Source organism: Diceros bicornis, chromosome 5, assembly GCF_020826845.1.
Source record: "Diceros bicornis minor isolate mBicDic1 chromosome 5, mDicBic1.mat.cur, whole genome shotgun sequence".
Lineage (NCBI taxonomy): Eukaryota > Metazoa > Chordata > Mammalia > Perissodactyla > Rhinocerotidae > Diceros > Diceros bicornis.
In genome coordinates, this window is record NC_080744.1 from 2,485,617 (window position 1) to 2,508,347 (window position 22,731).

At 43.1% G+C, this 22,731-nt stretch overlaps 1 long non-coding RNA gene across 2 annotated transcripts in view; it reads left to right on the top strand.

Moving 5' to 3' along the window:
• Positions 1-353: 353 nt before the first annotated feature.
• LOC131405630 (uncharacterized) overlaps positions 354-22,731 on the top strand; it is a 76,557-nt gene continuing 54,179 nt past the window's right edge. The window contains exons 1-3 of one of the 2 annotated variants that reach the window (XR_009219981.1): positions 354-416; positions 2,059-2,440; positions 5,083-5,672. This is a non-coding gene — a long non-coding RNA (uncharacterized LOC131405630). Of the gene's footprint in view, positions 417-2,058; positions 2,441-5,082; positions 5,757-22,731 lie in introns of those variants that run through there. The other variant, XR_009219980.1, reaches the window with a different exon arrangement.

A 22,731-nucleotide genomic window follows, 5' to 3' on the forward strand; every position in this document is an offset into this window, starting at 1 on the left:
TATTTCACATCAAAAAAGAGTGGAGTAAATCCTGCAGGCACCAGGAACATTTCCCATTCCGAGTGGTGTGGTGCTCAGAACGTGTAGGCTTCTGCATCTAGACTTTCCTTCTAGCTTAGTGCTTCTCAAAGTTAAATCTGCATAAGAATTGTGACCACAGAATTGAATACACAAAATCATAAACCCTGTACTTCAGGGGTGATTTTAGGGTAATTTTATTTATATATTATTTATTTATATATATATAATTCATATATTTTTCATTTATATATAACTTATATGTTATAGTTACTTACATATATTATATGTTTTTTAAGGGTGATTTTATTTATTGTATTTTGCATCTTCATAGTGATCTGTGACAGGAGGGATCTAGGACGTGGTAGGGGAGGCATCTCTGTGAGAGGATTTCCCAGGTTAGAGGCAATTTACCAAAGTAGTTAAGAATTCTGATTCCAGAGACTGACAGACTGTGTTTACAGCCCAGCTCTGCCATTTAATAATTCTGAGTTCTTGGGTAAGATCGCTACTGATCTGCTATAAGTCTCAGCTTCCTGTATGTAAAGTGGATAATAAGTTTACCTGCCTTGCAAGGTAGTGGGAAAGATTAGAGATAATGTACTTAAAGCACCTGCCACACACGGTAGTTATTACTATTATTTCTCTGGTTTGGGGCACCTTTCATAAGGAGACACGAATTATGATTTTGAAGTGTTCATCTATCCACCCATAATTTATTGCCTACGTACTGTGAGTTGAGCACCAGGCCAGGCTCTGGGCATGTAAGAAGGCAGTGAGCTGGAAAGTAGGTACGGCTGTAGACAAGCTACTTCATGGAGGATGTGGACTCAGGATACTTGAATTAGATTGGGTTGTGACTGTGATTTGGGATAAAAAATTGCCACTATAAAATTGGACCTCAGTGTTTAAGTGAATAATACATTTGAGCAAGATTCAGCGACATTAAACCTTCTGTCATAAAGACAGAGGTAATGCCTTTTTGTGGGCAGAGCAGTAGAAATGCTTCAAATGTTAAGTATTTATATAACCCTTTATATTTGCAATGTATGCACTTTATCATTTCTCAGAAGTTAATGCCTAGAAATACTTCCTAGTGGGAAGACAATGTTCCCTACAGGCTCTGGGCTCTGCCTAGCACTTCCTGAGTTCTTGGCCAACATTAAAGGACACTCCAGAAGACTCGATTAAAGAAAGGAGGCAAAGCCAGCTGTAAAGTAAAGTGAGGGAGCTGACAGTCTCTCCCTGCTTCTCTGAATTACCTTCCTCCAGCCCCCACTCTGAGGGTGTCCCGGAGAGTAACACAGTCCCCTGCAGGTGCATTCAACTCCTCTTGGTGCACTGGCCATGACTTGTTCCTGAGGTGTGCGGGGCTCAGCCCCATTCCTCCTCTTCCCTAGGTGATGCCTCTTCCAAGTCTTGCTTCACTGCTGGGCCCGGGGTGTGGGGCTATGGAGGGCCAATAGGGCTTGTAATGTTACATGAACAGGGACGGGAGATTAGGACTCATGGTATTCTACAAGGAGGCAGAGGTTAAGAATAATGAGACTGCTTATTTTCCCATGTGAAATGACTATTGAATGAAAACCATGGCTATATTTTTCAACTAAGAGTAGGGTTGATTATATTCCATCAGTCCTCCATTTGAATCATAATTTCTACCCAGGAATATGGTTTGCTGTCTAGGTATTACTTCTCCCTACTTCTCTACTGTATGTGAAGAGTAATTGTTACTCTGGTGTCTCTACTTTCCAGTTTGAGGTACTCAAACGTGCCCACTTTAGCCCTCCCGATAGAGTAAAAGTGTGGTAGTGCCTCTAGGTTTCTAATGGTGAGATAAAAGAATAAAGAAAGTCGCCTGCCAAAGAACATGCAGGACCATGTAATGTGTGACTGATGATAAAGATAAAAAGGAAAAAGAGTTACCGTTTATCGACTAGTTATCACACTGCAGGCACGGAGCTAAACATTTTACATATATTATCCTTGTTTCAATCTCAAGACAATACCATGAGAAGATTTTCACTTTTTATGTTGCAGATTATGGTGAGAGACTGAGGCATGGAGAGAGGAAATAAGTTGCTCCAGGTCACATGGCTGGGAAATGTTGGAGACAGGATTTGAACCCACAAGTGACTCCCAGATAAGTGTTTTCACCACTCGGTGATGTGACATCCCATAACATAACAAGATTTTAAAACAAATGTGCCAGAGTGTATACCTCCAAATAAGAGTTGTGTCCTTCTCAATCATCATCTCGGAAAGTCACACCATTATTTCAGTGAAGCAGCTACTGCTCAAAACATTTTTGAAACTTCTTTTAGGGAGTCCTTTTGAATGTTGACAAATCTTGATCCTTCAAAGGTGGATTTGATCTTGGGAAATGTCTACAAGTCACTTGGAGTTGAGTCTGATGAATAAGGTGGGTCATCAAGTGGGTAGGCTGTGTGGTTCTAGTTTTTCATCTAAATAAGGTGTGATTATAATGGTGTGTATCTACCTAATTTTCCTGTGTGACTTACACACTGCTCTGAAGCCAGGTCTTGGGACTTCTTGGATGATGGGAGCATGATTGAACTTGTCCATTCTTCTGAGGTGACCACTTTGAAGGATGTTTTCGAGAAGTCCATGTAGGGTTTTATTGCTGGATAGTCACACCTTGCACATACACATTTACATGTGTAGGGACTGAGTTGATGAGCATGTTAAATCATCTTTAAACATTTTTGTGGTTGAAAAAAATCATCTTTTCAAGAGCAATATGTTGACTCAACAGCTACTTGAGCAGATTCTCTGCAAGATGTCCCATCTATCAAGATGTCCTGAATTGCTATGTATTGAATCCCCTTTTGACTCCTTTGTTTGCATTACTTGGAACTTTTTCATTATGTAAATATAGAAAAGTGATCTTGTACATGCTTCCTGCTCTCTTCCCATTTCATATTTATGAGATAGAGAAAAAGTTAGAAAGGAAGTGCTGAATGAGTGAACATTAATAGACTCACACATCAACCTGTGTAAAAAATATATTTTTATGAAGATTGAGGTTACATGCTTTGAAGCACAGCACATTGAGGATAATGAAGCTTAAAGAAAAGCTTGAGTTCAGACATGTATGAAATAAGAACACAGCGATCCACGGTAGTACAAAAGTCGGAGGTGAAGTGTATTGAAGCCCAGAAAATGTGAGTTCTTTTCTTCAGATAAAGATTCTATGCTCTAACACATTCAGAAAGCTCTGTAGTCGCCGTGCAGTGGTGTGCTGGAGCCCAGGCATTCTGAAAATTGTTAGATTTTCAGGAATTCTGTGAGCCGGTTGATGTCATGTAGGTGGTTTGAGCTCAGCAGTGGTAGGAGCATTTACACTACAGGTATCAGTAAATGCTACAAAGAGTGCTTTTTCCCTCCCTGAGAGTCGGTTGTTAAACATTACCAGTTGTATGTCTAAGTTTTACTTATCTTCCCCTTCTATTTGGCGGAATTTTAGTTAATTATAATGTAATTAGCATATGCATCATTCTCAGAAATATGATTCATCTTTCTACCAAGGACCCTTGGAAACATAACGGAACCTAAGGGTTTGTTAGGTCAACAGAAAAGCACACTGATTACCTCCCAGGTGACACACCGTGTTGTGTGGCATTGTGAGTGAGTGCTGTTGTGAGTGTGTCCCTGAGATTCTCTGCAGTTTTCACGTCCAGCAGAGATGAAATACCACTTGCTATCTCCAACCCGGGGAAGTTGTGAGGACTCATAAGGATAAAAGAGTAAAAACTGGCTGTAAAGTAGTGATGCTGATTTGCATAAGCCAAACCCCAGGAAGCCCCCTTGCTTGATCTTCACACCTCACGTGCAGTGTGACTGTGATGCAGTAGGAGTTGTTGACTCTGTAGACCAGGTTTTCCGCCTCTGACTGAGCACCATCTCCTTCAGCAGAATCCTGTTGGGAGGCAGTGCGCTGATCTGAATGATGCTACTGTTGCCCCAAATATGTTTGGTCTCCTTTTGGAGCTAACTTCAGAATCACTTTACAAACCAAACAAGAAAACTCATTTAATTCTTTTCGAGTCACAGCTCATCCTGTGCTCAGAATAGTGTTACCTAACAAGAGCAGCTTATTTATCAGGGTTGGCCTCAGATGACTCTCGGGCAGTTTTCAGAAGTTAAACCTATTCTCCAAAGATGGTTAAAAAAAAAAGGCGGGGGGTGGGGAGAGGGGAGAAGAGAGGGACCAGACACTCTCATGCATTGTTTAAGAATGCATAAATTTACACAGTCTCTTTGGAGGGCAATTTGGAAGTACTCATCAATTATAAATGAACTTAACTTTTGACCCAGCAATTACACTTCTTGGAATTTATCCGACAGGTACACCCATTAAAGTACAGAAAGAATCTTGTACAGAATATTTATGGCAACAGGAAAAGATTGGAGGAGGCATAAATATCCAACAATGGGAGACAGGTTAAGTAATTATGGAGTGTCCATAAATTAGAACAGTATTCCATCATTGGGAAGAATGAGGCAGAGCTATACGTACTGATAAGAAACAATCTCCAAGATATTAAGTGAAAAAAAGTGGGTACAGAACAGTGTACTACCGCCTTTGTTAAAAAAGGATATACATATTAATTTATAAGCATATGAAGCATATAATTTATAAGCGTATGTATCTATATATCTCTCTCTCTCTGTTTCTGTATTATCTCATCTCCAGAAGGACTTGAGGAAACAGGTAACACATTAATTCTACGAGGGGGTCTAGGAAACCCAGGGGAAAAGTTGAGAAGGAGATAATCTTTCATTTTGTAATATTTGAATTTTTAAACACATATTTTCAAAAAACAAATGAAAAAGAATAAAAGTCGGGCACAGGGTGATTCTCAAGCAATTCCTAAAAGTTTTAAACTGTGGCAGTACCACTGTTTAGACAAATAAATAATAAGGGCACTGTGAGCAAAGACTTGCCTCTTGGAGGGGCCTAAGATGTGCAGGTTGCTTGGATATAGGTGTTCTGACATATTTGTTAAAGAAACGTTTCATTACTTTGATCTCATCTTGCAGAGAGATTGATTCCACATTGGGAGGAAGGTGCTGAGGAAAATCCCGGTGATCTCGACCCAGAGACTCCCCAAGGGCTGGAACCACGCATGTTTAGTCACACGAAATCCTTGACGGGTGTCTGAGCCTCAGTCAGAGTTCTCAGTCGCAAGCAGTGTAAACCAACTCTAGCTAATTTAAGCAGAAAAGAGCTTATAAGAAGGATGTCAGAGAGCTCACAGAATTCTGGGAGGGATAGAGAACCAGGCTCAGCCCTGTGTATTCAGGACAACGCCCCAATCACTGTAGGGTGAAAACAACACTACGGATGTTACCGAATTCAAGATGCCCGAGTTGGGACCACTGACAGACTCACACTGGACCCTGGATGAGGCTGTAGGCACACATCACTTTGCCTCCATCCTACTGATCAGAAGTTAGTGACATGACCAACAGGGAAATTAATTACTTATGCTGGATGGCCAGGTCCCCAGCTGAAACTTTGGTGCTCTATTACAAGAAGAATGGAGGGGAGGATGGAGACTGTGGGACAACTAGCAGTCTGTCCCACAGACAATGACTCCATGCTGACCTCAAATATGAGTTGGAAAAAGGTAGGTAAGAGTCATCTCCATTTGGATCTTGATGGGAAGTCAGTAGACTTGAGTCTGCTTGGATCTATGTTCCTAAAAAGTATTTTTATGCTGAAAATATACAAATATACATTGAAAATAAGAAAACCATTATTATTTACAAATTTTTGTTGTTGGTTATCTTCTGTGGTTTATGCCAAAGCACTGAGCATGGATCCACACTTAGGCATCTATGAGTCTGCTGGCAGCTGGAATAAGGGAAGTACCATTTTAGTTCTGTCCTTCTAGAATGAGTATTTTTAGGTCTGAGAGTTGATCAGGTTAGAATTTTACCAGATTTGAGCAAGTGAGGTTTCTTTTTTGGAGAACATTGGAACCCACCAGAGAGAGTCTCCCACACTGCAAGACTATTAGTGGAGGAGAGAGGCATCAACTGTCAAACTCCTTGATCAGGGAAGGTTAATGTTCTTCATTAGCAGGAATCTGCCAACTTTCAGAATATGATAAACAGCCAGGTGAGGTTCTGGTTCATGGGAGACTCAGAGTAGCTGTGTGAGTGTGTTTTCTCTTCTGAGTATTTGCATTTTCCCCTTTTCTTTTTCCTTGAAGAAAATGACTGCTGGATAATCTCCAGGTTGTCCAAGAATTTAATAATATTTTTATTGTTTGAGTGTGAGAATATTTTTATGTGTGAAAGCCTGTGTAAATTGAGAAATGGGGAGTGGTAATCCAGGAAGATACTGGAACCCCAACAAAGAGAGACTCTAGCCTCTCTGATGCTGAGCAGTTTAGTTGTAGAGTGGGCTGTGCCTGGAGGATGGAGAGGGATATATCAAGGACCAAATTGGAAGGTGCCTTTAAATCAGATAGTTCACCTCCAGGAGGAATGAAATGTAAAAGTTGTAGCTTCTCTCAAATTCAATGGCACACCTGTTTTGTTTGGTTTCAAGAAGCTATTAAACATTTATGCAAATCTAAAAGCGGGGGTCTCAAAAATTCCCATAATAAAAGAATTAAGAAATTAAGCCAATACTTTTAATATTTTAATATGCTAGCCTTTTAAGAGACGCTCTCCAAGTATTTACAATGAGAGCTAAGCTATAAATCATGTTCTTTAGCTGCAAAAATACACTAAATAGGTTAAACAAAATGGTCTGCAGTTGGGAAAAGTGCTTTTGATCATTTCTAGCAGAGGCTGAGATTTGCAAGTGTTCATGTTCTATTTTAAATGTTCACATCCCAAAGGGTCTTGTCTGACTCATGCTTGTTTTATTTCTTAATTTTTCCCAAAGTGCTCACAAAAATTCTGGTTTTCAATAGATACTGTTCAAGGAACAGCTATAGCCACTGGGTCTTCCTTATTTACCACTTTGTCTTAACTCTTTGCTCCCCTTGGTTTGTTTATTGGGAATGCTGTCTTTTGTATCTTTTCTCTGAAAAGGCTCATTTCTTGCCTTTTCTGCTACTTATTCCCTGAGACTGTGGGGGCTTAAGGGATTTGCTTCTGTATCCGGTTGTCCAGTCTCCCCTTCCAAGGGTGTCCCTATGATAATTGTGTTACCTGGTTTGGGTAAATGGATTTTTCTTTGTTTTGGGGGAAGGCATTGCACTTACTCTGTCAATCTCCGTGTCTGTGTATACCTTTGTGTAGTACAGAAGTGTGATGAAAACAATGGCATGTGTGCTGCAGTTAGACTTCTCTCTTTGTAAGAGTGACCTTGTACAGTATCTACAATTAACTGTAGCAAGGAGGCAATTGAGGCTGTAAACGACCAGGCTGAAGGTTAATTTAAATATACGAGCAGCTAAAAATTGTTTGTCTTTTAGCCAACCTAAGTCATTTCATGATTCGTAAATGGTTCTGAAAATAAAGATGTGCCGTAGGTAGAAACCAACTGTAAGACCAGCCCCTCACTGCACATCACCTGAAGCTCGGCATCATCCAGACAAGCCTATCATCTGTCCATATGCACATGTTCCTTCTCCCAACTTGTTTGTTTCTGTAAATAACCCCACTCATACCCAGCTTACCCGGCCTGGAGATCTCTGAGTCACTTTGGATCCTCTGTTGTGTGTGGTGTAATTCTGGTCACTTCTAGGTCTTGTCCATTCTTCAGTTCAAAATCCATCTCGTCTTGGCAGAGGACTTGTGCCTTCCTTCCAGGTTCCCTCCACACCCTGGGTCAGGCCCCATGATTATTGCCGTAAGCTTCTGCCTCGTCTCCTTGCTTCAATCCATCCTGTGTTCAACATTATTAATAGGCTCAGTCCTCCAGATACTGTATTGTTTTCATCCAAGTCTATGATTCTAGCTGGAAACAAAACAAAACAGAACACAACAAAACAAAAAAAACCTTTATTGCTTCCTCATAAGAAAATTTCCAAATTCTTGATCTAGCTTTTAAGGTCTTTTTAAATCTGACCCCAATTTATCTCTTTTTACTCCCTGCACAGATGCACTCTCTAGGAAGGTGACTTCTTGACTTTCCTCTTCTTTCCCTGCTGCCTACACTGTCCCCTCCCTGCCCTCCACGCTCTTATTCAAGTCCTACCTGTTCCTCAGGCACAAGTCAAGTCTCGTCCCTCGATGGAGTCCTCCTTGTGCATTTCAGCCGTATAGACGGGGCCCTTCTCTGCGCTCAGAGGCTCTGCAGGATGTTGGACCTGCCGGAGGCCTGAGCGGGTGCTGAGCCCATCTGCTCTTCTGTAGCGCATGTGCTTCATACTCCTGTTATGGTCTCCTCCACGAGACTTGGGGCCAGCTGCTATTTCCCATAGCAGCACAGTGCCTGGTACATGGTGCGTGGTGCAATGATGAGACGAGGAGAAATCGAGGCTCAGATCTTTGGCAGCAGACGTGGGCTAGGTCTTCAGGATGTTCCCAGCCCATGGTTTCTCAGTGTAGCTCTTGTCTACAGGTCTGACTAAATTTCCCTTGTATGGTTATTTAATAATTCTCAAGTTATCTCCTCAGTGACCTTGAACTGTCTCTTAAATGCCCCTTCCTTTCCATTTCCACTTTTCAAGGATAAGGATCTTTTTTCTTTTCATTTGTATCCCCTCAACTCTAAGTCTTGGCAGACCACCTGTGGTGAGCCAAGCTGGCGCAGGGTTTTTGGAAGGCGTCTGGCTTAGGTGGTATCTCCGGGTGAGAGCGCAGCTTCGAGGACGGGCCAGCCTCTGCCGAGTGCCCACCGTGGCTGAGCGCGGGCTCTGAAAATGGCTTTTTCTCCAGTTCCCATTTCTGGTGCACTTTTTTCTCAAATTTCCAGTTAAAATTGATTTTTGAGTGTTGTTCTACTGAGAGGACTAGCACCCTCCCTCCTCCTCCTCCAAAGTGGTACAATTTCGTCTTTGTCTGCCTTCTCGTCTGGATAAATATCCCAGGTGGTGATCAGACTGGGATCCCATACGTCCTCTGACATTTGGACTTTACGAATTAAAAGTCACCTAAGATTTTGGAAATGTGTCATGTTTCAGCTGTCATGTCTATGGAGTACACATTTTATATATTTTCCTGTAGAAAACTCATTTTTTTTTTCTTGTTGAGCCAGGAGGCAAATGTGTGGGACTCAAATTTAAAACTTTTAATAGGCAATCACTACCATTGCATATTCAATGTACAAGCACAGGGTGCCTGGCTACCAGCACTGCTGTCAATAATGGACCCTTTACAATTGTACCTAGAACGTACTTAGCTAATTTACTGGAGTGACAACTCCCGTCTGTGTGGTATGAGAGCACTTTGAAGTGGCCAAAGTTCTAATTTGTTTGACTTGGTAAAATGCACAGAATAGTTTTTACCCTGAGAAGGTGAAGGGGGCAGGATTTGAGTCACTCACAGGTTATTTCAAGAATCCATTTTGGAAGGGAAGTCAGTCTGGATCTCATACCCTGAATTAACTCCCTGAGACCTGTGCATTTCCGCCATCCTTGGAAACGTCTCTTTCATGCCCCTTCCTCTCTGTTCCTGCTGCTTTCCCACTTCTAAGCCTCCTTACCAAAAGTGCTGCAAAATCCCTCCGGTTGCCTTTTCTGACGCTAGCCCTGCACTCTCCATTCTGTGTCGTGTCTCCCTGTCACATTTGTCTTTCTTAAACCCCTCATTCATCATGTCAGTGACAGTGGTTTCTTACGGAGACTCAGAATTTTTGGGCTGTGAAAACAGGGACAAGTCTGGCTGCTTTCTGCACTCTCAGAGGCAGGTCTGCGAGTGGGCGGGTCTCCCTTCCTTCCCAGTGGCTCTTGCAGCCTGGGGCTGGGACACCTAGGAACTGTGAAGGGACCATAAAACAAGAGGTTGAGTCAATGACCTTTCCCTAAAATCCATCTGACCTCTCTGCACGGTCTCCATAAGGGAGTTTGGAAATCTTCTCTTGCCCATGCCTTCCCGTTTCGTGCATGAGTGAGTTCAACTCCAGAGCCCAGAGACGCTTGCCCAAGTTCACCTAGCTATTCTGGCCTGATGTCTCAGCCCCAAACCCTCATTTGTCCTCTTATCACTCTTCTGGGCTGTCAAGGTCCTTCATGACCTGATCGCTCCTGCTGATCTTTAGTTCTTACAACTCGCCAACTCAGCATGCCACTCTGATCAGGGCAGATTTTTACATTTGTGAGAAAATGAAAATCTCTGTGATTTTCTCCGCCTCTGTGGCTCTGTTCTTAGCTTTTCTTTTGCCTATGATGTTATCCCCTCCTCCTTTCAGCTGTCTTAAGTTTTACTCACGTGTGCCATGTATTGGAAAGAATGTGGATTTTAGAACCAGGGAATTAATCATCTGTGATTTGAATGATCATGGGCAGGGTTGTGAGTTTGATTCCTTGTAGGGTGGTTGGATTAACTGAGGTGACATGAGAAGCAGAGTGTTCAGTTCCTGGCACAAAGTAGGCTGTCACATGAGGTCATTTCCTGTCTTTTTTCCCATCGCAATGTCCACATGGTGCCTTTCCTGACCATCCCATCTCTCACCTTCTCAGTGTTCCCACAGCCTCTCAATTCAGCCCATAGTTTTGTTACATTTCCTGATATTTGCTCCTTGGGGTAATTATTTGTATTGTCTATCATTCGTTCCCCTTCCCCATAGGAGGGATATCCATCTCCACCTCACTGATGTTGGGCTTGCGCATGTGACTTGCTTTGGCCAATGGAATGTGAATAAATGTGGCATGTATTGCGTTCTTCTCAGAGACATTGTGAGTTTCTGCCAGCCTCTCACCCTTTCTGCCACAGGAATGGCTTGTTGCACATAGGAGCTGCTCCTTCAGTTTGAGTCCTAGAATGAGAAAACGTGGTGTTCAGATAGTTGACCTAAAACATGAATGTGAAATAAATGTGGGTTTTTGCAAGTCTGAGATTGTGGGGATTGTCACCTCTGAAGACTCACGAATCAACTCCTGTTTTCTCTGGTTGAGTCTTGTTTCCCAAAGTAGTAAACTTCTTTAGTTCGTAAACTCAGGTGTTCAAGAAATTTGACAGGCTTTATTTCTACAACTCTGCCTCCAAGCCTCTATTTTGCTGGAAAAGGTAAAAAAACACACACACACAACAACTTCAGCCTTTCTTGGAATCCCTTCCCTATAAATACCTCTCTAGGTATTGCTGCAGTTATTTTGGGGGCCCAATGCCCTTGGGTGGTGGGTTTTGTTCAGACGGCCGTCATCCCTGTGGAGGTGACCTCTTCAGGTCTGGCTGCTCTCTATGGCCGTGCTTGGGGCTTGAGAATCTTCAGCAGGGCTGCCTATGGTCCACACGCAGGCCACAGCCACTCCTCTCTGCCCAGCTCCCCGAGAGTGTCACTAGTAAGTGAGGCCTGGGCTCGCTCTGTACCGAGACACACAGCCCGTCTTCTCTGTTCTCTCCCCCCCTCATCCAGAGGCACCTCTTTCCAGTCTTGGGGAAATCCTTCCTCTTTCAAGTTTCTACAAGGAACTCTGTTTTTGCTCTCAAATCCTCTTCCTACAAAAGTTGGAAATCTTTGTAAGCTTCTGTTTTCCTGCCATGCACCTGTTTGCCCCTAGGCAAGGAGCATAGAGCTGACTGTACCTATTTGGCTGTGGCAGAAGGGAAAGGGAAAAGTCAGGGAACAAAAATAAGTTAGTATTTCAAATGATTATCTAACCACATTTCTAATTCAGGGCAGGGTTTCTCAACCTTGGTCCTATTGGTATATGGAGTGCGATAAATCTTTGTTGTGGGGGACGGTCCTGGGCACTGTAGGGTGTTGAGCAGCATCCCTGGCCTCCACTCACTAGATGCCAGGGGCAACCCCCCTTCCAGTTCGTGACATCCCAAATATCTCCAGACATTGCCAAATGCCCTGGGGGCGCAAATCATACTCAGTTGAGAACCACTGATTCAGTGCATGGACTGGGTTGTCTGACCTTTGCTTTCCCCAAGACTTAGCAGGGTATTTAACTCTTAGGAGGTACTTGATAGATATGTTCTGAATGAGGGAATTAAAGTGGTGAATTTTCTGTGTATTTGGCTGGGGGCTGCAGTTCATCTTAAATGGGAATTGAAGGGAAATGAATGAGTTTGTCTCAAAAACATTTCTCCTTCTCTGCCCTTTTGCAGGTATATCCATCTATATGGGTGAATGCTCAAATTAGTTATTGTTACTGAGGGATTATAATGAAATTCTGGATTCAGTCTCTTACCAGTGTGGTGATTAACAAAAAGTTGGTTGGGGAAAAACACTTATGAAAAGGAACAACAAAATAAATAATTTACATGCCAAAGACTATAATTCCTGGGAGGGCATAAATCAGCCGTAGAGTTCTGCCAGCGTCACAGTCCCGGAGTTTGCTGCTTGAGGGATCTGCGAGAGCGAAGGATGAAAAGGTGGACTGCAGTCCCACATGCTCACAAAGGTGCCTGTGCTGTCCTGGTTCCCGCACTTCTGGAGGCCTTTCCACAGTGAGCAGAGCGTTCCTCTTGACAGGCGAGGGCCTTGATGTGAAGTCTCCTTAGTGGGGAGGGTTCCACAAGGGGCGAGAGAGGAGATGGTCTATTCTCTGAGCAGGAGCGCTGAGCCTTATGTGTGTGTCTGTGAGAGCTGAGGAAGGCCTTATGGAAAAATGGTGATCCGTGTTTTCTTGGACACAACAGCAACCCATCATGGAGGCAAAGAGCCTAGCTGGAGATTAGCCTCAGTCATGTTGCATGCTGCTCATCTGCTTACAGCGAACGTAGGTGCTTTTATCTTCTGATGCACAACAGATAGGCTGTCATCTCGGGCTTTTAGAAATTTATATATGCAAACACTTGGCAGAGCAGGTATCTTTGCAACCTTTCTTAGTAATAACAGGCTGCTGTTCAGCGCCTGGGGTACAATTTAGTGGGTACATCTGATTTTGGCATATGTGTGAAAAGGAAAACCTTGTGTGGTAGGATTACTTTACCAACATGATATTTCAGAAAGAGCTGAGATTTAAATTACCGTGGGGCTGTTTTACTGAAGTGAGAGATTTATTCAGTTTACACTGCAGATCCCTGGAGAGATAAATGTGCTTATATTATAGGTAAAATCAGCAAGGTAAATAGCACGTCTGGACACCATCTTCTTTTAAGTAGTGTTTTAGCTGTGTGATGATTTTTGAAGGACGAGAGCACAGAGAGGAGTGTTGAATCAGAATGTGAAAAATTAGGATCAGAGGGAGCCAAGAATTTAAAAGGAAGTTTATTTTTTAGACAATATGCTGTGGCTGCTGACCTTAGCATGGCCTATTTTTTACCTAAAACGTTTTTTTTAAAGACTCTACCGGGTGTGGTATGCTGCTCATTTGGTGACTCACTGGTTCCTCTCCTTCCTGATCATTCTCAAGGTTGGGGGGATCCCACCCCTGAGAGTCTTCACCTTACAAAATTCCTTTTAGATACAACCCATCCCCTAATAGTCTCCTCCTTTCCAGCTTCAACTCCGAAGCTTCCAGACTCACACTTCCTGCATCCCACCGCCCTGGAAGATCCCCTTGCTTTCTCTTTCCCAGTTGTACCCATCACTTTCTCTAGATCAAGCCCCAGACTCCACTTGTTCCCAGTCTTCCTTAACTTACACTCATCAGTATATTGATGGCTTTCTTGCCTGTGTGGCCTCCACACTGAATTTCAGAATTTGCTCCCAGAATGGCGTTCTATCAGTGTATTCCAAAATATGTTGGAGGATAAAGCTCCGTGGGACATTGATAGGCATCACATGACTCACATGACAAAAGGGGCCTGGTTGAAATAAGTTTGGAATCCTGTGTAGACAAAGTTTTGCCCCCTGACTCCCCCGACTCCCCTCGCCAGAACTTCTCAATGATGTGAATCTCCAAGATGGGAAAATAATACATGGTGTTTCTACATGTTGCTGACAGATTTTTTTTCTTATAACATCTGTTAACATCCCACAGAAGTAGCATTCCACAGAACAGAGCAGACGTTGGGAATGCTAAGTTAGGCTATACGACTGGATGATGCTGGCTGTGCACGTGCTGGGAGTGAAGGGGGTGACTGAGCTCAGAGGTGGAGAATAGATGCGTTCATAGGAGGTTAGTAAGGGAGCATTACCAGGAAGGTACCAGCCGCTGGAGATCCAGACCAAGTGGGCAGTAAATCTAATGCAGTTCCAGATAGGCATTAAGAGTCTAGTGGACAGAGTCTAGTGACGGATCCAGGAGCTCGTGGAACAGAGAAATGGCTTTGAAAGTGCTGTGCTAAAATTGTCAGAAAACCAGGATGGGAAAGAGAGGGAAATGGGCATAATTATTCATAAATTCAACAGATATTTATGGAGCATTTCCTATGAATTAGAGATTGGGTTTGCAGGAATGAAGTCACGAAGGAGGACCCACCAGCTAGCTGAAGTTCGGAGTTTGGAGTGGAGAGGAAGGGGAATGGAGAAAACCTGCTACTCAAGACACCTGTGCAGGTGTTGAAGAGCATGGGTAGGGGGTGGCCTGTCAGAGTGGTGCTGCTCAGTAGCAGCGTGCGCGTCTGTCCTGGGGCTAGGGGCATTCTCTGTGATATCCACACCCCGTCGCTTAGCCGGATGTGGGCTGTTGACATACAGCTTACTGACTTAGTAAGAGCACAAACAGCTGGCAGGCGGAGTTGGCCAGGGAACTGTATCGCTGTCCGGGCCATGATGGAAACCAAGGGCAAACTCCTTGATGCTAAATGGCTTCTTGAGTTTCCAGAGCAGAGAGCCCCATCGTAGTCAATGAACTCCCCATCCAATTTCTTCTCATTTGAGAAGGACTCATCACATTTCTACAGCCATTTGTCTTCTTTATCTCCTTCTTGAATTAACTCCCACTCACATTCTTTTATTTCCAATCAGTGTTCAAAGACAGGCATATTGAAGTATTTAAAAATAAGGCAATTTGAGCCCTCTGGAACAGTTCCTTATTCTTCCTGCCAAGAATGTCCTCTGTCCACAGCAGGGAGTTCAATGAGCAAATCTATGAATCAGGATTTTAATTATACATTTATCCGGAAGGAAAATGCTAGCTTCACTTCTATCCTGCACCTTACTTGTGGGAATCACAGCGCAACATTGACTGAACCTGGGCCCCTGTGGAGCAATGTGAGATGGTGGAATGCAAACACGTTGGTGGAAATTCATTCACATTTGTTCGTGGGTGTTTCTGTATTTAGCAAGTAGCTAGAATTCTTACTTGTATGAAAAAAATTAGAATTGACTCTAGAAGGTTAAGAAATATCCTAATTAAGAAATTTACTAATTATCATTCCCTGCTGTATCTATAGATTGTATTTAGTTTTAAGTCATGGCTAAATCTGAATGGTATCTTTTACTTGAACATGTTCTCTGTTGTTATCCTGTCTTTCCAGCTAGATGATGTGCTTTTTGTGGCTGGGACATCCCTCCTCCTTCTCCTCCTCCTCCTTTTCTTTCCCCTCTCCCTCTCTCTCCCCATGCCCCTTCCCCCTCCCCACTTCTTCTTCTTTCCACTGCAGCTCTTGAACCTAGAGGCCCCAAAAGGCTCATTGAATGTCTTCCCTCCATTAACATCTTTAAAAGAAAATTGCTTTCAGTGCCTCTGTGGTTAGCTGTACTGTAACCTGAGTGGGAGGGATGGTAAAAGGACTAGGTATTGGGGTAACCAGACCCATCCTCTCTGTAGGCTGTGACCCACACGGTCCGGGGTGAGACAAGAGAAACAACGTTTGTCAGACAGAATCTTAGGAGATTTTGTTGACCACATGAGCTCAACCAACTCTCAAAGGGTGGAGGAGGTTTAGAGAGAGAGGAACCGAGACAGAGCTCAGATTTGAGGAGATCTAAGCTCCGGACTCACAGTAATTCCCCCAATCCTCTCCAAAAGCCAACAGGTCCATCTTTCTCATGAAATTGCTGGAATATAGTCATCGTCCACACCTTTGTGATGGTATATATGGCAACTTTGACCCTTGGTCCTTTGAGGTCTAATCTTGTTTTTAAAGAGTCCAAAACCATGACCAGACTCCTTGGCTCCCAGTAGCCTAAGAAGTATTAAATCCTTGATTTTATATATCAGATTTGGGAAATCAACATTCTTTTCCTCTCCCCCTTATCCCTGTTTACAGAGGGATTTAACTGGGCTCAAGGTTTGCAGGCATATTTGTTTGACCCAGGGAAGAAAAGGGACAAAGGAAAGCCATTAAGGGATGTCTGGTCACTCCAAGTCCTCCTGCCTTCCTTGTCCCTAGAGAGTGAGGAGAGGACCAAAGAGTGAACGTTTTGTGCTTCCTCTGGGTTCACACTAGTTTTATCTTAATATGACACATAACCTCACACTTCCGCACTGGTTAAGCACACCTGTGGTAGAAAACAAATTTGTGGGCCAGTGAGGCATTAGAACTCTCTCTTAAAAGGTGTGAGTCTGAGATGTTCAAACAGGAAGTGAAAAAAGCTGTAGGATTCACAAAGTAATTCTCCTGCATGCAGCACTGGGCTGAGATTTAATCAAAACATCGTCAATTTTTGGAAGATTTCTCCTAAAGACCGTTCAATCTAGGCTGTAGGAGTAAATACCAAGAAGGATCAAAAGGGCTTTGGAGTGGGTTCAGAGACCTTATCTTCAAATGGTTTCCTTTTGTGCCTCTAAAGAATTTTGGAAAACAAAATATTCCTTCTCACACTTTTAAGTTAATTAAAAGAAATTAGCATAAGTTAACGTAAATTTATGTAAGGTAAACTTAACGTAAGGTAAGTTTAATGTAAGTTTAAGTAAATGCAAAAGATGTAACTTACCACAGGTAGCTACATACATTTCAAAATAAAACTGCTGTATTCCTCTTATTTTGTCTTATTGCATTCCTCTTAAATGTATCCAGTATATTTAAGAGTCTAAAGACCACAGCAAGTTACATTGAAGCAGGATTTATCTTAATCTGTTTCTCTCGCCATGAGTTTCAAAGTGTTACATATTTTTCTGTATAGAGTTATTATTATAGCAGGTTTAAGTAATAAATTTACTTATTACAGATTTGGGTAATAAGTAAATTTAAAAAGTAAAATTAATTGGAAAAGCATCATGTAATGAGACAGAAGTTTTAAAAATTAGTTCTTATGTTTGTAGATGAATTTTGCTAGGATGAAACAGAGTTAGCATCAATATTAAATGTTTTTCATTTTTTATATTTGTAAGCATTTGAAACTTTGTTCATAAGTGAATAAATGGACAGTTTTATGATTTCAACTCTCTGGACTCCTTTCAAGTTAAATGCCAAAAAAATCACCTAGTGATCTTTCATTAGAATAGGGGAAAATGTTTTTATCGGTGAATTGTTTGACTCAGTCTTTATTTAACTAGGTTAACGGCAGTAAATTGGAAACCATCTGACTTATAAAAGGATGCACAGCCTGGTTAGAGAGCCACGGATTTTCTCAGCAGCATGGTTTTGACTTGTCCTCTTGTTGCCTGAGGTTTCTGTGTTGCAGGGCAGGGCATGGGCTGTGAGAGTTGGCACGGGCGTGGGTGAGGTTGGCCTTTCTTTCATAAAATCGGGAAAGGACTCTTGTGAAGGGGGGGAGGGAACAGAGAATCAGCGTGAGAGCCCTGAGTGCATTTGTTCTCAGGAAGATCACTTTTAGGAAAGAGAGTCTAGGGCATTGCCTCCTTGAGGACGGCCCGGGAGCCTGGGAAAGCTGCTGCACACACCTACCCAGGTGAGAAGCCCGCTCATCTAGGAACGGTGCGTGGATGTGCTTACACCATTGGAAATGGGCCCTTTGATAAACTCCAAGGGTTTGGAGCTATTTAACCTGTGAGAAAAGCAGAAGAGAAAGGAATACAGAAGGACATAGTCTGCTGGGTGGTGAGCAGGTCCTCTCTATCTTATTGAAAACAACATAAGAATCAATATAGTGAGGGGCTGGCCCCTGGCGTAGTGGTTAAGTGCGGGGGCACTGCTGCTGGTGACCTGGGTTCGGATCCCAGGTGCGCACCGACAAACCAGGCCATGCTGTGGCGGCGGCCCATATAAAGTGGAGGAAGGTGGGCATGGATGTTAGCCCAGGGCCAGTCTTCCTCAGCAAAAAGAGGAGGATTGGCAGATGTCAGCTCAGGGCCGATCTTCCTCACACACACAAAAAAGAATCAATATGTGAGGAAGACTGGCCCTGGGCTAACATCCATGCCCATCTGCCTCTACTTTACGTGGGACGCCACCACAGCATGGCTTGACAAGCAGTGCAACGGTGCGCGCCCGGGATCCGAACCGGCGAACCCTGGGCTGCCGCAGCAGAGTGCAAGCACTTAATTGCTTGCACCACCGGGCTGGCCCTCAATATAATGAATTGAGACCAGAATCCAAAAGGGTTCTACCCTTGGGATGTAGCATCTGTCCTTTTTTTGAGGGATTTTGAGGAAAGTTGTAACCTGGTTTGAAAATAACCTTTTCAAGTTTTGGGAGTTTTCTTTGTTCCATCAAGGCCAGGCCAGGCCAGGATAAAAACACAAATAGGGTGAAAATTATTTTTGGTACATTTTACTTGACTTGATTGTATGGGAGAGGAGTTACTAACTGGTTGTAGTGGCATAGCGGGCTCTCTTTTCAAATAAAGTTCTGCTTCGGTCACTTACTGGCTGTGTAACTCGAGGAGATTTACTAACAGTCTCCAGCCTCAGTTTCCTTATCTGTATAGTAAGACCTACTTCATAGAAGAGTCAGGAGTAAATGAGATGAAATGAAATGATTAAATGTAAACTGTTTTGCATGCTGCTGGCACATACTAATTGCTCAAATAAATAATAACTATTAGCCAAAAACTGGAGGGAATTTTAGTAAAAGAGCTTCACTCATTAGAGCTTATATGAAGAAGTCTTTGACTCTCGACAGCCTCTAAATTGTCCAGTTTTTATTCAGCTGTCAATCATCTGGCACCACTTTGAGTACGGGAGTGGGTGTCAGGGTCCCTGATGTGAGAAGCAGGGCTGAAATGCACCGTAACGACTCAGTGCATCTTTTGGTCCCTTCAATGTGGCTAAGGATGTAGCAGAGTGGAGAGGACAGTGGATTGGTGGCCGAGGCTCCCTGCTCGTATCCCCTGATACTGCCACTAACCAGCGACGGATCAGGGTAGATTATTGGACTTCAGTGCCATTTGCTAAGAAATGAGGTTGTTGGTCAAACCCCCCTGCGTGCAGGGCCGTGTGGCTAGTGTAAATGGGTGAGCCTGCAGGAGTGTAATACAGTAGTGCAAAATTGCCTGGATTGTGGTCAAGGACGACGCCTGCCCTGTTACACAGCCTTCCAAAAGCCTGTGCTGGCGTTGCAAGGAGCCCATCCAAAGTCCCTGTGGGGATGCGTAGTGAGCGGGGCTTCCATGTGCTCTCAGGTGTGGAAGGAACTTAACGCTCTTCTTCAGCTCTGTAAATCTTGTTCCTTGGATGCATTTCATCCCTTAAAAAAAAAAAATAAAACAAAGTGAATTTGATGTCCTCCTGAATTTTCTATCATCAGTTCTTGAAAGGAGATCCTTTCATATAATGGACCAAACAATGCAAAAAAGAAAATTGCAAATATAAAAACATAAAAAGATGTGTCAGAAAAGACTTAAAATTACGTGGACAGCTTTCTTTTTCCTTTTAGGAACAGATGAAACTTTTCTAAAAGATGAAAACATTTAATAAAACAAATATAGGCAGAAGGCACTTGCAGTACTGTCAGCTTCTGATGAAAATATATTTAGGAATAGATGTGATTTTTCAGCTAGCAAATTTACATTTGTCGGAGAAGCACTTCTCTAAGGATTCCGGCGGTACTCTGGTCCTCTCGGCCTCCTTTGTCTTTTTATAGCGGAAGCCTCAAACTGAAGTGGAACCGCTAATTAGCGGAGGCACAAACCTTCACCTTGTAACTCTGCTGAAACCTTCAGAAGAATAAACTCAAGTTTGTGAAGCTGCAGAGCAAAGGTAATTGCCCATTTTTCTTAAAGAAAAAAAGTGAAAAGTGACTGAAGGTTAACTTTCTGTTTCTTGGGAAAGCCCACAGGAGGAGCCTCGAGGCAGCCACATTCCCTTTGAACGGAGAGTTGGATCAGATCGATGGTCCAGTCCTTTTCAAGATGTTCCAGATTATAATTTGGAACACCAAAAAAGCATCTTAGTCATCTAAACACCACTTTAGAAATTTCCAGTATCCCTCATGAGGGCAAGTGAGGCAAAGATGTGCTCATTATCACTACACACGGCTTCTGACAATTAGCCGTATTCCAGAAGCATCACAGAAGTCAGGGTAAGCCTTTCCGCAGGGCAAGTGGGGGTTCCACACACCCAATTAGCCAGGATTAAATTATTCAGCATTAAATGGGAAACCAGTCAGGACTTCCAATTATAATTCAAAAATGTGTTCTATTTTACATTGCAATAAAAATAACACTCTGGAGTGGAGTCAGATAAGGCACAGTTACAGGAAATGCTGGGGGAACAATTACCAAGGAGTGAAATTAGAAAGCTTGAAATAGATGGGCGAAACCTGACTGGAATAAATATAGCTTTCCTTTCAATAAATTGCCGGGGAAATGGTCCTCATGAAGACAGTGACATCTTCAGCCTTGTAGGTCGTGAGCATTCCAGGAATGGCCCAGTTTTTGTAAGACTGGTGTAATCATGACTGGGGTGGGGTCAGGCGTTAATTTTCAGTTGATATTACAGTTTGAAGCTCCAGTGAGACTGAGCCAGGGGTGCAGGTGGAAGGGCGTTCCTGGCAAAGCGTATCATATTTTAATGAATGGCAGTGATGAGTTTGTTAAACGGAAAAGATTTCAGTTTAAACCAACTAATGATTGTGGTTGATAATGAAAGTGTATCCTTCCTTAATTAGTGGAAATATTTACCATTCTCTTCGCATTGGCTCAGGTTATTCATTAATGACAGAGATGCTTAACAATGAATATAAAACCCTCCTTCCTAGGTGATGGGAAAGAGGAGGTGAGGAATCCCACTTCAGTTCGGAGTTTCAGAACTGGCATCTGGAATTATCAGACTCTGTCTGCAGAGTCAATTCAATTGTGTTCTATCCAGATAGAGCAACTTGGTGAGAGAGAAATGATGTTAGGACTTTGAAAATGCTTAAGAATGTTGTCCGTATCTCAAGCCACAATGTCTAAAATTGTGTATTGAAGGCTTCTATTTACATAACTGTGTTTGAATATATTTATCATAATTTATGTAACTGTGTAATGAAGTATGCTATCCCGAGTGGACTGTGCAGCCAGGGACACTGAACTGGTCAGGCCTCCTTCTCACACAGGATGATGGGTGACGCTTATAGGAGCCTGGTCTGAGTCAAGAACATTCTCATGCATACTGGCGCATTTAATCCTCATAGTACCTCTAAAGGGTAATAGTGCTTTAGCTTTGTATTTCTGCTGTAACAGATTACTACAAATTTAGTGGCTTAAAACAACACACACATATTGCCTTACAGTTCTGGAAGCCAGAAGTTCAAAATGGGTCTCCCTGGGTTAAAAATCAAGGTGTCACCAGGGCTGTGATCTTCTGGAGGCTCTGGAGGAGAACCCACTTCCTTGCCTTTCTCGGCTTCTAGAGGCTGCCTGCGTTCATTGGCTCATGGCCTCCTTCATCTTCAAAGCCAGCAGTTCGTAGTCTTTTCATGCTGTATCCCTTGGAGAATGACTCTTCTACTTCTCTTGTCCAAATTTAAGGACTCTTGTTACCTAGGGCCCACCCAGAGAATCCTGGATTATCTCCCTGTTTTAATGTCAGTTGATTAGCAACCTTAATTCCATCTGCAACTTTAATTCCCCCTTGCCATGTAAAATAACATATTTACAGGTTCCAGCAGTCAGGATGTTTTCGGGGGGCATTGTTCTGCCTACCACGGTAAGCATAATTACCCATTTTACAGGTGATAAAACACAGAGATGTTAAGTAACTTGCAAAAGTCACACAGCTAGGAAGGATCAGGGGTAGGATTTGAACCTGACGCTAAAGCCCATTCTTTTCTTTTCTTTTTTTTTTTTTTGTGAGGAAGATCAGCCTGGAGTTAACATCCATGCCAATCCTCCTCTTTTTGCTGAGGAAGACTGGCCCTGGACTAACATCTGTGCCCTTCTTCCTCCACTTTATATAGGACGCCACCACAGCATGGCCTGACAAGCGGTGTGTTGGTGCGCGCCTGGGATCCGAACCCCGGCCGCCAGTAGAGGAGCGCGGGCACTTAGCCGCTATGCCATGGGGCTGGCCCCTAAAGCCCATTCTTTTAATCACTACACTATACACCTCTTCTGATATTTTAGCAGCGGGGGATTGGATCATCCAAGCTCAACAGTGTCAACATACTCCTTAGCTAGAATCTACCCACACTCTACGTGGCTGTCCTGGGTCCCCTGATCTAGAGGAGTAACTAGGATGACTCTGTGTCTTTTAGGATAGTTCTTGCTGGCTTTGCTCTTTCACAGTCCTAACTTAGGTGAGACAACCCAGAACAGAGAGTTTATCCCTCCAGAGGTAGGTGCATCTTTCCTACCTCATTGACATGTATTTATCAAATCCTTATCAGACATTGCGGTTGGCTCTGAGGAACCACAGATTAGTGAAATATTGCTCTTGCATTTGAAGAGGTCAC